General features: G+C 36.5%; 1 protein-coding gene across 1 annotated transcript in view; it reads left to right on the top strand.

Annotated features, from left to right (window-relative positions):
- The window catches only part of LOC105665946 (UPF0489 protein C5orf22 homolog), a 321,845-nt gene that overhangs the window by 187,418 nt on the left and 117,812 nt on the right, over positions 1 to 16,615 (top strand). The window lies entirely within an intron of this gene.

Genomic DNA, 16,615 nt, shown 5'->3' with positions numbered 1-16,615 from the left:
TACAAGATGAACAAATGGGATAGTGTGACATCAGGGAAGGACGTGGCGGCGTGAGGGGTGATTGTTTATTAGCGTTGTCAAGATATGTTAACGTTGTCAAAGAATGTTGCGAGCGTTACCAAGGGATGTTAGAGAAAAAGTGAGCGTGGAAAACGTTGTAACGAGAGTTGAGAGAGACAAAGTCGAATTTATCGTTGTCGAGTGAAGATCCTTGTGTTGTTGTGTCGTAGAAGTAGTGAGTAACGAATACGTGAAACGGGGTATTATATTCGATTTCGTGTGAGTGCAAACGATATTGTATGAATCATACTGTTACCTACAAACTAATAATATAACATTCCTACACAAATGTATTGAAGGATGCGTATAATTTAGAATCCGCAATCTGTAGGAATCTGTAGGCAACATTGGAAGGCAATGAATAGTATAGTTAGAACGAATATTGTTGGTTGGAATAAAGATATTTTTGACGAGAACAATATGGAATTTTAGAGGTAGAGTAGTCTTCTTTTTAACATCGTACGTGTGAATCCTGTGGCTCATTATATCGAGTCACAAATCGCGGTATGGATAGTGGCACAAAGGCTATTTTGTCAAAGGCCATTTAAGTCTCGCTATTATTGCGTGTGCCATAGAGTCCGGTCCAAGAATTCACGACAGTTTAACGCGTGTAATCTAAAGAACTGCGTAAAACGTTATTATTGTTTACAAACATTTGGTCGATGGAAAGAAATCGAAGAGTTTGCAACAATAAAAAGATAGCTCCTCTTTTTTAATTGAACATATAATACATAATTCTATTTATTGAAAGATATCATATTCAAAAGTTCTATATTCAACGTTGCAAAAGTTTATGCCACAAGTATCAATCAGCTACAAATTCATAGCACGTTCGAAGAATTGATCCGATTTTGACGATTTCCGAGTTTGTTTGTATTAAGTTTGTGGACAAATCAGTGGAAACCGCAGTTGTCTTTTCATCGCATCATCAAATAATTAAATTATATTCGTCGATCGGTCATAAAAGCGTCAGGAAGTAAAAATTAATACGCGTTTCTATGATTGCACACGTTCCCACACAAGTAGCCGGAAGGACGATGTAGCAATGGCCGGCGATCCAACCATCTTTGTCCGATTCGGAGAAGGATAATCGAGGCTCGCGATACGAATGACTTGCATGGAGCAGCTGGAAACGTGCATTGTACACGGTTGCGTAACAAAGGGACCAAGAGAGAAGATAGACGCTTCGCGATTCGATTGATTTTTGGATGAAGCTGCAGTTGCATTGTCACGCTGCTGTTGCGCGTTCCAATTACGCGCTTCTCGATAGTCCGAATTGTAATTAGCTCCGTTTCCAACTGCACCATTCCTTTGTCCACCGATTTCATCGGCGACTTCGAAAAAGATAAATGATTCGAGTATAAATCTGTGAACATGGACAGAGACCGGTCATATATATCATAGTCGTATATATATTGATTTTTATGATTTTTTTAATTCGGAGAATGTTTGATGTATTCGCTGATTACGTAAATTTGTTGACACATAGAACAGTTTTAATTGATGATACACATCAAAGAAGAATTTAGCATTCGTTTGAATATTGTACGTGACTAATTAGTATGCAAAATTAATATTAAGTAAGCTATTGGGTGAATCAAGATGAGTGCATATCAAATGAATGATTGTTAAATTGCAAATTCGTTATTACCGGTTTATGCATCTGTAAGAAATGTGAAAATACAAAAATTTACACGAAAATATATCAAATATTGCTATTTCTTCAATGGTGTTCACGAAAATATAAACTTGCATAAACATCCGTAGTCATTGTTGTTAACAAAGTATTTTAGCAAGGAAAAAAAGAACATATCACAACCGCGTCATATTTTCTCACATATTAATTTCGATAAGTAATCGCGAAGAGTTAACAGAACTCCTCAGAAAGGAGAAAAAGCAAAAAGATATAAAAGAGCACCGTATGTTTCAATTTTTTCGCATTTTTACTAAACACAAGTTTGGATGAACGATCACGAACGGACGACGTTGATGATTTGCAGGTTCGACGGATCGTGTAACGCGTGTATACGCGTCGTTTAACGAGGCGCAAGTAGCCAGCAGGGTGGCACTATAATTACGATTTCCGATCGAGATATCGATTACGGTTACAATGGCAATTTAATCGAGCCGCGCTATCTTTAGAGAAGCCACCGGACGAGCCAACTTTAGAGGAGCCCCTTCTGTAACTGCTAGGTGTAATGTTAAACATTTGCATTTTCACAGGGAGGACGCGAGTAACGCTTATCAATCGACGGACGGAAAATTACGCCCGTCGTTGCCGTGCAAGATGGCATTGTAATTAGGCCGATGCCTGATTAAGATGTCGATTGTGCGTTACCTCTCTGTAACGATCGGCAACACGAGAACCGGGTTCCGGGATAGATCGTGTACGCATCTAGATCAGTTCGTTCAATATGCGTACGCTATCGTCAAACTGTTAATACTTTCGTCAACTTATACTAATAGTATCTGAACGTTGCTAATTTTGTACGAAGCAATTTATAAGAAGCATTAAGCCTTGAATATGATTTTTGGGATTTGATAAAATATTTTGAAATTACCAATTTATATGGAAGCAGCCTGAAAGTTTGGAATTACCGCTTTAGTCGTATCTGTACTGAATTTCTTGTTAATTTTGTTCACTTCTTATTAATGCTAATTTCGCTATTGATATTGGTATAACAAATATTAGTGGTAGATAGGTACTTGTCTTTACTTTGGTAGATTTTCTGTCGAAGAATTTTCTCAGCTAACGGAATTGCAAAGGAAAATTTTCTTTGAATTCTTTGATATACTTTTGCTATACTTTTGATCAAACCTGTTGTAGAGTATATGACACAAGATCATAGAAACAATTTTAAGAATTACAAATACCAGTTTTATTACTGATTATTGACTTTAGAAAATTAATTTAACCCTGTCATAGGTAATATTTTATTACACCTTAATATATCGGAAAGAGAAGAAAATTACTGCGGTTTGATGTATGCATAATTTCGCAATTAAAATTCATCTTGTCAATAATGAGCATGTGCTTGAATATTTTTGAACGACAGCGTATGTATGGAAGCGTGAAACTTTAATGGAAAATAAGTACATATTTAGCAGAGGAAATTCACCAGGCGATATTGTAATTACGTCGATGTTCAATCGAGATATCTGACAAACACGAATGTTGCAAGAAAATTGAAGTAAAACGTGGACATTGTGAAAAATTATTTTTCGGAGGTTTCTTTAAATATCTTCATGATCGACTCTTCATCTCATCGATCCTGATTTACCGTTTCGTACGTATCATCTGAATTTCGATATATCCGCTAATCAGAAAAATCAGAAAATCCTTAAAAATCCTGACATATTCCATCAAAGAAATCCTTTTAACTTTGACCGTCAAACTGCATTAACCATCGCACCAGTAATAATAAGTATAATTATGGCGAGTATCTAATGAACCATCAAGGATTTCTAACAGTCTGTCTGAATCTTTACTTTCCTATGATCCATCTAGTACAAAATAAAATGAATTAATATAAAATAAAATAAATTATTCTACCCTTCCTCCATCGCATTTCCTATGAGATTTTTCTTTATTTTTTTTTTTTCTTTCTTGGAAGTTGGATCGTTGGCTATTTTGACTCTTCGATTAATCATGCTTTAACTATGAAAAAAAAGCGGACCTATAACGAATATAAAATCACCTAAATCAGGGGCCATAAATGTATCAACAACGATATTGGTTACTCTTATCATGATTAATTTTATGCAGATTTAATCGAACTATTCGGCAATCGTACGAGGATTTAGAAACGTAAGATTAGAATCGTTGGGCAAAAGAAACCTTTCGGCTAGATGATTTCGTCGAACGAGGAGATACGTTCAATGGCAGTCGCATCTGCGCGGCGTTTAGTCTGGGAATCTTCGAAACGAATTTCTATAATTCGACGTCACCTGCACTTCCATGCCTATACAGAGACAAATTATCTCGAGAGCAGGTGTCCCCACTTCGTTGGGTGTGTACGGAAATTAATACGTATGCCGCACGCAAACAAAACTGATTGCATTGTAAGTAACGCTTCGTTCGAACAATGTAATTAAGTCCACCAGGACAGAAAGAAGAAAAAGAAACGAGAGAAGAAAAGGAACGGATAAGAGCCAAACAGGAAAAGAAGAAAAACAAACAGCGAGGAAAAAAGATGTGCAGAAAAATTCGTATGGAATTGGTACGACACGCGTTCAATGCTTTGTTGCGCAATTGAATTGATAGATATTACTAGCAAAATTTTGCAAGTTACAATTTAATGCTGGGGTCAGCACCGATACGATAAACTCCCTAGTGTAACAGTTTGATAATAAAATAAGGAAAATTTAACAAGGGAATTAGAAAGTACGAACCAGCTGATCGTCCTGTTCGACGTGAAATTATAAAATTTCAGAAACTATTTGCGCAAAAGTCAATTCGCTGATGTTATTACTTAATAAATTATTCCTTGTATAAGGAGGAAAAATCATACGAATGAGGACAATTTTTACGAATTTGCGAACAAAAGTATTTTGGTAAACAATTTTTAAAAAACTAAGTATTCGTTGTCTGGTGAACCTCGATACACCTGAAATTTTGTATATCTTCCAAGAATAGTGTAATTTTTCTAAATATAATTTTTGTAGTCGCGAGAATCAGAGTGAGAAATGTCAAAATAATGGCAAAATAAAATTATCTTAACAATCGTTAATAAGAATGATAGGCACGTTGCAAACATCTGAGTCGAAGCAAAATCGTGCCTATCGATGATTGATGAGTAAATGACTATCATCATTGTCACTTCCAATTTGCATGAGTTTGTGATATTTAGGTCGCAACAGGTGTCCAAAAGTTCCTCCTTCTATAATAATACAAGCTTTCATTCGTGAAAATAACGACAGACCAACTTTTTCGATCATTCTTGGCGTTTTTAAGGTAATCTGAATACGCTCTTAAAGCTCATCTTCGCTCTCTGCACCTGTTATAATTTAAACCTTCTGAAAATTATGTTGAATAATAATCGATAATGATGACAGTCATCTTTTATGAACCTGAATAAAGTTCATCACGAACCTCTTAACGAATCCTTAATTCCTTCACCGTGTAGTATAAAAAAACACTGTGAAACGTGATATTGCAAGTTTCGGTCTCAAATTGTTCGATATACAATATAATTATTCAAATTTATCAGATATAAACAGCTGAAGTCACGCATCTTTTGTCACGCTATAGCTGCTATGGCGATCGACATTTTAACGGTGAAAACCGATCATTTTGTAATATTCGTCATTTTCTCTTGCGCTATGAAAGGCTTAATTAACTATTTTTATAGCTTCACGTATCTAAAAAAATGTTCCATCTATTTACTTGTTCAACGCGTCTCATCAACAGGTAATTGCAAATGTTTATGCATTTCTAGAAAAGTCAAAGGTGCAGAAATGCACAGGAGCCACGTAATACTAAACGTTACGTAAAATATCGAAAATACAGTATCTAGTCGTTATAATATTTAGCAAACGAAAGAAATCTGTGAAAATTTCATTTCTCTAGTCATAAAAATACGAAGACCACACAGGAAAACATGATAAGTCTATACTTGTCGATTTTCTGGTTTCTATATCACTTAGACGCGAAGAAAAGAAAGTATTTTAATATGATTTGCAATTAGTTGAAAAAAATAACGATTTGCTATGTGCGAAAATGTGTTGCCTTTTAAAACTAGGCAGTAAATCAAAGATTTTCTGTAAAAAATCGTCAAAAGAAATAACATTATTTCTTAAATATTGAATAAATGGATAGATAGACAGCAAGAACGTAAAATACTTAATTCCTAAATAATAATAATAAAAAAAAATAACCGTAGTTTAGTATGTATTACGTGAGTATGTATTAAAATTGCACTCCTGTAAAGGAGAAAGTGTAATTTCTCGTGTTTCTACCCTGTAGTTTCAGTATGAATTTGCATAAACATCTACAATCTCCTCGTCAATTTGGTATTAATCATTAAATATACTTACGTACAATAAACCGAAGAAAGTAAAATAAAAAAAAAAGTAATCTGTGGAATAATAAAAGATTGTCAATGATCAGGACGCAGGAAAACGCGAAACGCACGCGTCAAAGTATTGGCCCGTTAATTGGAAACCGTCCATGATCATTATTGCCAGCGTTACTGCGCGCTAGTGAATCCGTACGCGCCGCAAACAATGAGCTTTTTAAATGAAATTTCAGTCACACGCGCGAGCGAATCGCGAATTAATGCACGGAAAGAAACGTAATTACCGTGTGTTCGCGAGTATGCGTGTGGATATGTAACGTGGTGGTATTACCATCGTCGAGCATTATAAGGGAGCGTCATTATAATTACTCTTCATTACCGTTTTATCTTCTCTTTTCTATTTTTTCTTTCTTTTTTTTTTCTTTTTTTTTTTTTTACCTTTGCAGTCGGCCAACAGAGAGGCGTTTTACAGTGAAAATTCATTAAACGCAATCGCGATGTAAGCGAACATTTATCGTCCGGATCGATAATTAACTGGCCGCGAGGTGTTTTCGTAAAAACCTTTCTGTTCGTTGCGTTGATCATTTTTATCAGCGTGCTTGATTTCCACTTTTTCCTCGAACTAAAATTAAGGGATTTGGGGAGCTACATTTTTCTGTGATAATGTAGCTTTCGAGATTTCACGCGCTAAACCGTGTTTGTTAACAGTATTTAATTAGCCGCTGTAGCACTGTTGGATTTATAATGTTCTATTCATTGTCAGCGTATGTGGTTAATTTAAAATCCTTTCGTCAAATTTATAAAAGTATCGTATGTTTCTTCGTCCGAGATAAAGCACTGAATTTTCCAAAATAAAATCTTGTGATATATAAATATAAAGTACGTGATATAATATTGAATAAATAAAACAACGACGTTATAAGCAAGTAACGTAACAATGTTGTTGTCTCGGTATACGGAAAACAGAAGGAAAGAAGTTATTTTACAGGCAGAACAAAGTGGAAGAAATAAAATAAAATAAAAAAAGTAGAAATAGTATAACGAGTAAATATAATATCGATGGCTCGTAGTACTGAATTCTCTGAATCAAGATTTACACACGTGTCAATCCTAGTAACTTAATATTTCTCCGACTATCGTTGCAATTTTTTGTATTTGCTTTTTCTGCGTTGAGTTTCCACCGCTAATCTCGCACAGGTAGTAACCCCTTTTAACCGACAATGAGCAGCGTACTTCACATTTATTCCTGCAAGTTGTATTCGTGCGTGCCGCTGTGAACGTCGTAGTTTTTAACTCACAGTGTCATGCAAATGCTGACTGGCCTACGTACGCATCCGCGTCCCGATTTAAATCTGAAAAGTTCTCCTTTTCGTGCCTCCGCTCGAAGAGAAGTTAGCATGAGAAAAGGGGCGTGCTCGTTTCGGAAAGGGCCAAAGAGAAAGAGAGCCTCTTGCCAAAAGGTGCTCGAGAATTCTTTGGTTAGAATTACGTGGAACTTTCGCTTCTATTAGGTCACTGCTGGGATCGTCAATGGTTCGAGAACTGTGCGAGGAATTTAAGTTTAACTGGAGGCGTTAGTCATTAAAATTTTCTTCGTTTCAAAATAAGAAACGTTTCTTTTACGTTATCCATGCGAATAACATTCATTCGATATCTATATCAGTTAGATTTTCACTTCGTATTTGTTATCTAATATTTATTTGAGTTGGCGTTCGTACGATACACCCTTTTAATTTTATTTTATTTTCCCACCTTTGTATTATTCGTATATTTTATCAGCACAGAATTGCAGCAACATCGCATTGTTTATTGTCATCCGTTTCAAATCGTTCATTTTATTTACGACGAAAAGATACTAATGGGTTTCGACTCTTTCCTGCCATTTGATTTTCTTAACATTTCCCTTTTGAATGGTAAAAGAATAACGTGTCACATCTATTGCTTTAGCAGACACGCTATTAATAATTAGACGAGGGAACTTACGGAAGCAGTATACCGAACATTTGGTCTTAAAATTCGAATTATTTTAAACGTTATATTGGTTTGTTCGTAAAAAGACGTATAACGTCAATGTCTTTCAAGGAATATTAACCCTGGCAAACGGTTAAAGAGGAAACGGAGGAAAAACTTTGAAGGTAGAAATAAAACGAAACGAGCATCTGGAAACCGGTTTCCTCTTCTCTCTTTGCAGCTCGAACTGGGTGATAATCGAGAGTGTCGCATGTTGATTTGCAAAGCACCGTGAAAGGTTGAAACTGACTGAAACGACTGGTATGAAATGTGAATGACATGTGGATGCCATGACTTCATTATTCGAATGTTACGTACTCGTACGCGCGGAGAGCGTAATTATATGTAGCATCTCATTAAATCCAAGAAGGTAGCCATAATATGTACTGTACGTATAATGCAAACTCGCGAGTATAATTCCTGCTTTAATAAGCTGCCGTCATTGCGACGATTAAGGAAATTAAATTTCTAGAAAGAAAGCTTGGCTGGAACGTCGTACCATTCTTTTTACCAACTAAGCAAACATTCATTCATATTTTGATTCAGTTCAACTATTGTTGCGTTATTATTGTTTAGCCAGATAATTGGGTTTCTGAAAGGGTAACCACTCACACACTCACATACTTGTATTTCTCTGTAGAACTGCATTTACCTTAACTTGTCGAGGGACAAACAGTTTGCACAATTGGAGTTCGCTCATTTTCCCCTCTACTCGTTATTTTTCGTTCGCACAGCCAGACATTATCTCGTTCCGACAAGTGGATTCGATCGGCAGAAGTTGAGTTAATCCAGCGCTAAGTAAAATTTTGTTCCAGATAAACGACCTTCTACCGTATAAACGGTTCGATGCTACCTCATTTAGGTCCAAATCAATTTGGCAGTAGAATTTTCTCTCGTCAATGTGCCGTATAAAACGTTCGAAGCTTGTAATTAGATTCCAACTGGCTGGTAATATACTCTGGTCGCTAGTTTCAACTTCTCTTAAATCGGCGAGTCAGTCCGGAAGTGTTTGGGGTCAGCCGTTGAAAGAGAAGCGCAACCGAGAAACCGAGGAACAGCGAGCATCCACGGCGGCTCGTGATTAATATAAATGTAGCAACTAACGAACCGTAACGACGTTGATGGCTGACAGGCGGAAACAGAATTTTCTGCGTGTATCCTAACGTGCCGCATTGTCTGTGACATTCCCGCGCTTCAGGTATATACTCTATAACACTGGCGCGCATGCACCACCCTGAACCACGTTGTGTCCCCAATGAGCGTATACGCGGCTTGTCACGCGTATAATACCGCAACTTTAGCATTAATGTCTCACCGGAGCCAGGTATGTGTCCTCGCATAATTAGCGCCGGCTTTTTATGCACCGTGCTGGAAAACGGTCGACGAAACTCGATGGCGTTCCACCTCGGGGGTTGATCGTTTCTCTCTTTCCCTCTCGATGGGACGAATCGTTGGTTCTAAAGGAGAAACCCCGTGTTTCCCTCACCCTTTCTTTCCTAATTTGCATGTCGAGAGAAAAAAATATGCCCGGTGGTAGAGGCATATTTTTTGGTTAGAAACTTTCTCAGGCTCTTCTTCTCGGGGCTCTTTTCCAAGCGGTTAGGTTAGGAGACACGATCAGGGTAAAAGATACGCGAGGTCGGTTTTAATTTTTCTATGGCGGAGAGTGAGACGGAAAGAGGAAGGCAGGACTTGTTTCGAGATTTACGAATATGCTGAATAATTGTGATTTGTGAGACGAGCAGTTGGAAGCACGGTTGCAGAGGTCGTAAGGCTAATGGAACCTGGTGTATTATGTTTTTGTAACGGTGGGATTACAGCAATGGTCCGTTTCTTTGCTTGACTGTGTTCAAGTTTTGAAGACACGGCGCGATGTGTTATACTTTTTTGCGTTATACATCATATTCTGTATATTGTATTTTATACAGTATGTTATAATGGAAGTATCAAGCGCTGATATAAAATAGGTACTCTGAAACGGTAGACAAATACCGTTGTTTTGCAGGATATTGCAGATGATCTGCAGTAACAGTACACATGGATGTTACTAAAATATGTAAATTAATGGCAAATAAACGACCAAACGCGGTATTTGTCATTTTCGTGGACAATTACAAATTATGATTGATATTATGTATGAATTGACGTACCTTGAAATCAACAGCCTGATCATTGATTTATCTGTCTGCTGATATTAGGTAAGCTGGAATTAATCATACCGTATGATATCGGTTCTAGAAACGTATCTTATATACCTGATCTATAACTTAGGAATAAAACAATCTGAATATAATGCAGTGTATAAAGATCAAAACAGTTCATTGAATTTGACATTTATATCTTAGCACACAATAGCTTTCGGGAATTAATTTTATCGTATCGTGACATTCTATGATTTATCTGTGATCTTGCAATGAAATTAAATCGAGTCTGAAATTGAACAAATGCCTGCATATTTTTGAACGCTAATATGTATACACATGTATCAATCATACGAATCCGCACTTGTTAAACCTTCCATCGTCCGAAGGTACATACTTTACCACGAGTTAGCAAGAGATTTATATCGAGAAAATGAAATGTAGAAATTAATACACGCAATATACATGCAGATATGCTTTGTTATTACAGCTACTGCGTATACGACTAAATGTTACGACTAGAATCGAAGTAGAAGCGAAACTATTCTTCATACGGAGTATGAAGAAAGAGAAACGTGTTGGACGTGTTTGGGTAAGAAAAAAAAAAAAAAAAAAGAAAACATCATTCCATCGAATGTAATGTATCTCCCAATTACTTCGCCCGATCAATCATTTCAATCACGCAATCTATCGATCAAATAATACTGTCTTCCACGTGAAAGAATCAAACGACCAAAACGAGAGCCACGATATATGGATATGTAAGAGTCGAATCCCGGCCTCTATCCTGTGTCAGAGCAGATCCCATGCAGCGATTACGTCACCAGAAACCGCGCATTCACCGTTTGCAAAGAGAATTTTAAAGACATCCCTCGTGATCGCCGATTACTATCGTTGCATCGTAATATCGCTCTCTCATTATACCTATTACCGCGATCGATGCCTGGCAATCGATCATGGATCATTAGATCGCGCCCCGTCGATCGCGACCGAGCCTACAAATCCGTTCTTCAATGCATATACCTTAGGTACTTGAGAAGGTGCGATGCAGGAGGCGCGTTTTTATAAAAACGACGAAAAGATAAGGGGGAAAAATTATGTAAGAAAACGAGAAATAATCAATCTTCTGTTCGATGAATCTGGTACTTTAAATAAATTGGCATTTTTTCCTTTGTTCGTCCAAGGTACGCTTATTCGAAGATTACGTACGAGCAACGTTTGCTGAATGTCGATTTTATCTTCTCGTTCAAATTCTGATTAGCCAGATCGAGATACTTTAAATCTTCTTTTCTAATACGTTTTCTTGCGAATACTTTAACCCCATGACGAGAAATGAATATTGAAGAAATGAATTTTAAGAATTAAACGATACAGTGTTTAATTCGTTTGCTCCTGGAGCTTTTAATTTACTTAATGACATGCAAAGTGTACATTTTTTTGAATTTCTATCTTATACGTAAAAGTCTGCGAAGTTATTGCTCCGTATCTAAGTAAATGTGTATCTGTGGGTATGTTCTAAAAATTGCCACGCTATAATTACCAAGTAACGTTCATTAAGCTGGATATTTTAATATACAACCATTCTTACAAATTGTATTTTCACAATCATTTAAAATTACAAAAAGAAGAAAAAACAGAAAGAAAAATCGCAAGATCGACTTTAATAAACTCATCTCTATCTTCCACACTTTGTTGCTAGGAAATACCAATTACTTGAAAAAGATACCTATTTTACGATACTTCATTTCTATTATCTTATTATCTTCTATTACGTACCTGTTCGTTTCCGCAACTATCAGCCACAGACTTTTTGAGAACACGTTAACTTCTGAGAAATCTGCCCCGTTCCTCTCAGTGTAAAGTCGTTGTCCGACAATGAGACTCGCGACACAACAATCGGCCCTTCGAGCAAACATAGAAACGAGCCTGGTGCTTTCAATTCGCCCAATGAAATATACGATTACCACGCAAAGGTCGAGTGGGGATCAATAGATCACGACGATCGAGAGCATTGGGACATACTGAATGGGATATCGACGTCGTTTCGATTTAGAAAGAGGGGAACCGACGCAGGTTCTACACTGGCGTGTACGAGCTGTGGGGCACGTTAAACCCCAAAGGCGGGTTCCTTGCAACCCCTTCTCAGGTTGTCCAGGTGGAAGGCACAGTCGAAGATCGGCCACTCGATCAGTTTTCTGCCGGTCTGCCGCGAATCTCCTTGCCTTTCGTCTTTCGCGAGTTTTATTCACTTTATACGATTATTTTATATTTTCTAATCTCGTCACAGTGTAATATATTTAGAATGGTAGAGCTCGAACTATGAGAAGATCAGTTTAAGAAATACTCGTTTGTTTTATTGTGACACTAAATACAAAAGATAACTTAAAGTTATAAGTAATAGATTTTTAATAATTATATTACGTATAATAGGATACGAGGGATAAGATACAATTTATAATTTCGTATTATACTGTGGAAATGTCAATGGTACAGATATTGCGTGAATTATTATTTGATAAAATCAAAGTGTTCGGGTGATTTTTAATGTTCGAGACTAATAAATCATCAGTGTGTGTTTGGATTTTAGCCAATGTTTCTCCAACTACGAAACTCTTTTTCCCACTCTTTTTCTTATAAATCGTTTTTCTGTGAATCTTCATAATTTTAACTTCGAACAATCCGATATAAGCTTCATCCGTTTAACAACTTTATCATTTTGCACTTCTTTAATTAGTGATAGTGCGTGTCTTTGTAAAGTGCGTGGAAATCAAAATATGCGTACTAGAAAGCTTCAAAATGTGCAAGATATGACACACAATTTAAAAACGAATTTTAAAAAAACTCCTACCTAATTCTTCAACGCTGTAACATAAAGCAAAACAAGATTTATCTTATGGCAAGGAAAAAATATTGTCGCAAAATACAAAGAAAAACAATAGGAAGAATATAGAAGAAACTAAAACTCGATTCAAGTTTCAACGTTACCAGTTACAGAGACGTCGATGGAATTCAGTCGAATCGGAGAAAAAGAATTGAATTCCCATTCAATCCGTTCCGTGATTTCTGTTCGCGTTCGTAGAAGGTGTTCGAGGTATCGCCGACACCGGTACTTACCGTTCGATCGCTTATCGATCGGCGTAAATAGACGTGGATTAGCCTTAACGAGCTCCTAAGCAAATAAACCGACACTGCCGGTCAGCACCGGGAAAAGCCTTACTCGGTGAGGATTGAGTTACTAACTGAACGCCAGGATCAACCTGGTCGGGCATGGCGAACCTTAGACAAGGAATAAGAACGACCTTCCTTCGTTCTCGAAACGCGGAAGAGGCAGCGGTCATCTCATAGTAAATCGTGAACTGGTTTTGCATAAGACGAAAACGAAACGTGGATTCGTGTCTGTTTTGTATTTCTTTTATTGTGAAATACGATTACTATAATTGAGAAGACACTAGTTTAACGATATTTCCAGGATTTTAATCTTGTGATTTTATGATGATTTATTAATCGATAGCGTAGAGCGTAAGCGATTAGAGCAAACTAGATTGGGTTTCAGTTAGATTATACATACTGTAAAACAGAAACGTTGTATAATATTTTTCTAGTACAAATATTCGTGATATTTACATCGTTTGCCAGATTTTTGTTTTCTATCTAAATAAATCCTATATGAGAATCCTTAAAAAGATTAAAGTTAAAGTTACGAATGTTTGTGTGCTGGGGTTAATTTCAGGGTATTTAATTCTAATTTGTACTACACATCTTATGCAAACTATCTGTCTATGAGCATAGAGTACAAGATAAAATACAGAAAAGTGGAAATTTGAGAACACTTTCACTCTATCAACGAAACAAACAACTTTCTGTATTTAGTATCCAAAATTAACCTTTGTAAATGAAACTAAGAGCCAAATAAAAACGAATTTTTATTAAATCTAGATGAATTTTTTGTCACTTGCCTTTAGAAACTAAAGTCATGCTATAAAATACACAGAATATTAGTTCAAAAATGATTCAGCTCAAAGTAACCCACAATTCCACTAAATTAAAATTAACAGATTCACGAATTTACCAAATCTGACGAATTTATCAAGTACATAAACAAGCTAACCACTGACAAGATAAACCCATAAAGAATCCCGACTTCTTATCTCACGAAATCCGATCCAAGGAATCAAACGATTAAACGAATCGAACGACGAGCACGAAAACACATTAAAATCTCCGGAGAAAGGGAAGGCGACGATAGAAAAGTGGAAAAAGAGGGATTCGAAGAAAGCCATGAAAACGGACCGTGGGGACCGTGGTAACTGGGCAAAATTAAATCTCCATTAGGCGGGACGTATGAATTATGAAGACGCGAGGTGGAGCCGAGCAGAAAGAAAGAAGAAACTTCGCCTTAGCAGGGGTGGAGAAGCGGTAGATAATGATACACGTGATTTCTTTACGTATTCTCATCCTGTGAAAGCTCGCACAGACTCCGGTAGAGCAAAGTTTTCGAAAAATACAGCAAGAACCTTCTGAACTGTCCGCGAAGCGGTGAGTGTATAGAAGCTGTGGTACAACTGGTTGCATAATTAGCGAATGATTGATGAGATGAAAGCTATGAGTTGCTTGTGAGATGGCAAGACTTTAGGCTCGCAAGGATGCTTGCAAAAGAGCGGAATGTTTCGTTTGTGAACGAGGTTGGATATCATGGACGACAGGCGTTTATGCATGCTTTGTTAGGTTATTGACAGTAACCTGTAGCTAAATGCAAGGCACGTACACCAAGTACGTGTTAGCTACTTTGTGCAGTCAGTTCCTGAATAGGAGAAACAAAGTGGCAAATGTTAAAGAATCGTGCTTTGCAGTTGATGCGAGCGGGATTGTACGTGGGTTGCGAGTAGAAAAAAGATACGTTGAATTTAAAGTTGTTCAAAGAAATGAATTATTAATATCAGTTGGAGCAAAAACGAAAGAATATATCGAGTTATTATTTTAAGCAAAAAATTTCAATTTAATTTTGTGTATATTTTTAAATGTTACATTGAGAATGCTAGATTTTCTTCTTCTATCGTGTTGTAGATTCGGTGAATTAACACGTGATTTAATTTTCTTTGAATGCTTCATGTGTACATGTTCGAAAATAAGTGGCGAACGATTAGTATCCAAAGATCCTTAAAACACAAGTTTAATAGAGTAATGTTACTTCATCGTAACAGTACATAGAATATGTTTAACAATGAACGAGGAGCAAACTGATTCGTTGGAATTTTTTACAATATAATTTGTCAACTTTCACAATGTTTTGGTATATTTTTATGATTACTTAGTTTCTATAAGGATTATTTTGTCTTGGCATTAGCTAATAAACAAAGCCATTAATTTCTCACGTAATCAGGATTCTCTTAATCGTAGAAAATTAATTATTACATTACAGGATTTTATCAGAAATAAATCCTCTCTTAATCTTCTAAATTTATACACAATTGAACCTAAGAAACGTAACCTAATTTTGTGTGAATTTTTCTCAGAAATGTAGTTATACCGCTCCATTTGTTCGCATCAAGATTCTACATTATAATGCACAATACGGATCATTGAATGCAATCTCGCGGTCTTCGTAATCCATCGTGACGCAACCCACGCACGTCGTAACGGAGCTAGGCCGCTCGAAAAGTGCGAATTTCGCTTTATTCCCCGTGCCTTTTGGCCTGTATATCGAGCTATAGTTTTCAATCTTGAACCGCTGCCTACGTATGCTCGTACGTGTCAACTCGAGCGAACGAGCTTTCAACCTTTTACACATGTGACGGCAAAGCGTGCCGCAAAATGCGCGCGTGGGCGTAAGTTTGCAATTTGATCCCGCCGTGCGATTTGTTGCTACATTCTCCATAGAAGTAAATCGCGAAACTGCTTCGTTCTTGCACAACAACCATCTCTTATGAAAGTCGATCCAATGGAGATTTTTGACATTAATTTAGTATACATCTTTTAAAAGAAAGGACGAGACTTTGGATGTACATATTCTTCGTCTGCATTCCTGTTTTTCAAAAGGTCTTGTACTCTCTGCTGAATATAAAGAAGGTTTGAAGGTTAATTCAGACACATTTGTTATCATAGGGTTTGTAAGGGCATTTTTGTATCTTTTTCGCAATTTTTAACAACGTTTTTCATATTTTAACACTATTTCCTAAGTAGACAGTCGAAATAATAAATGAATAGAGGCGTGTAATACGAAGATTGAATTAATATGTATAATTTAAATATGATACAGAGTGTTAAATTATTTGGTGAATATCGTAAAAAGATATTTGGGGATATTTAGGTTGATACAGAACGTACTTTTTGAAATTAATGTTAAAAAATTTAATATTTAGTATACCAGATATATATATATATACACAC

Source organism: Bombus terrestris, chromosome 7 (assembly GCF_910591885.1).
Source record: "Bombus terrestris chromosome 7, iyBomTerr1.2, whole genome shotgun sequence".
Classification (NCBI taxonomy): domain Eukaryota; kingdom Metazoa; phylum Arthropoda; class Insecta; order Hymenoptera; family Apidae; genus Bombus; species Bombus terrestris.
This window is presented reverse-complemented; position numbering and strand designations above follow the sequence as displayed.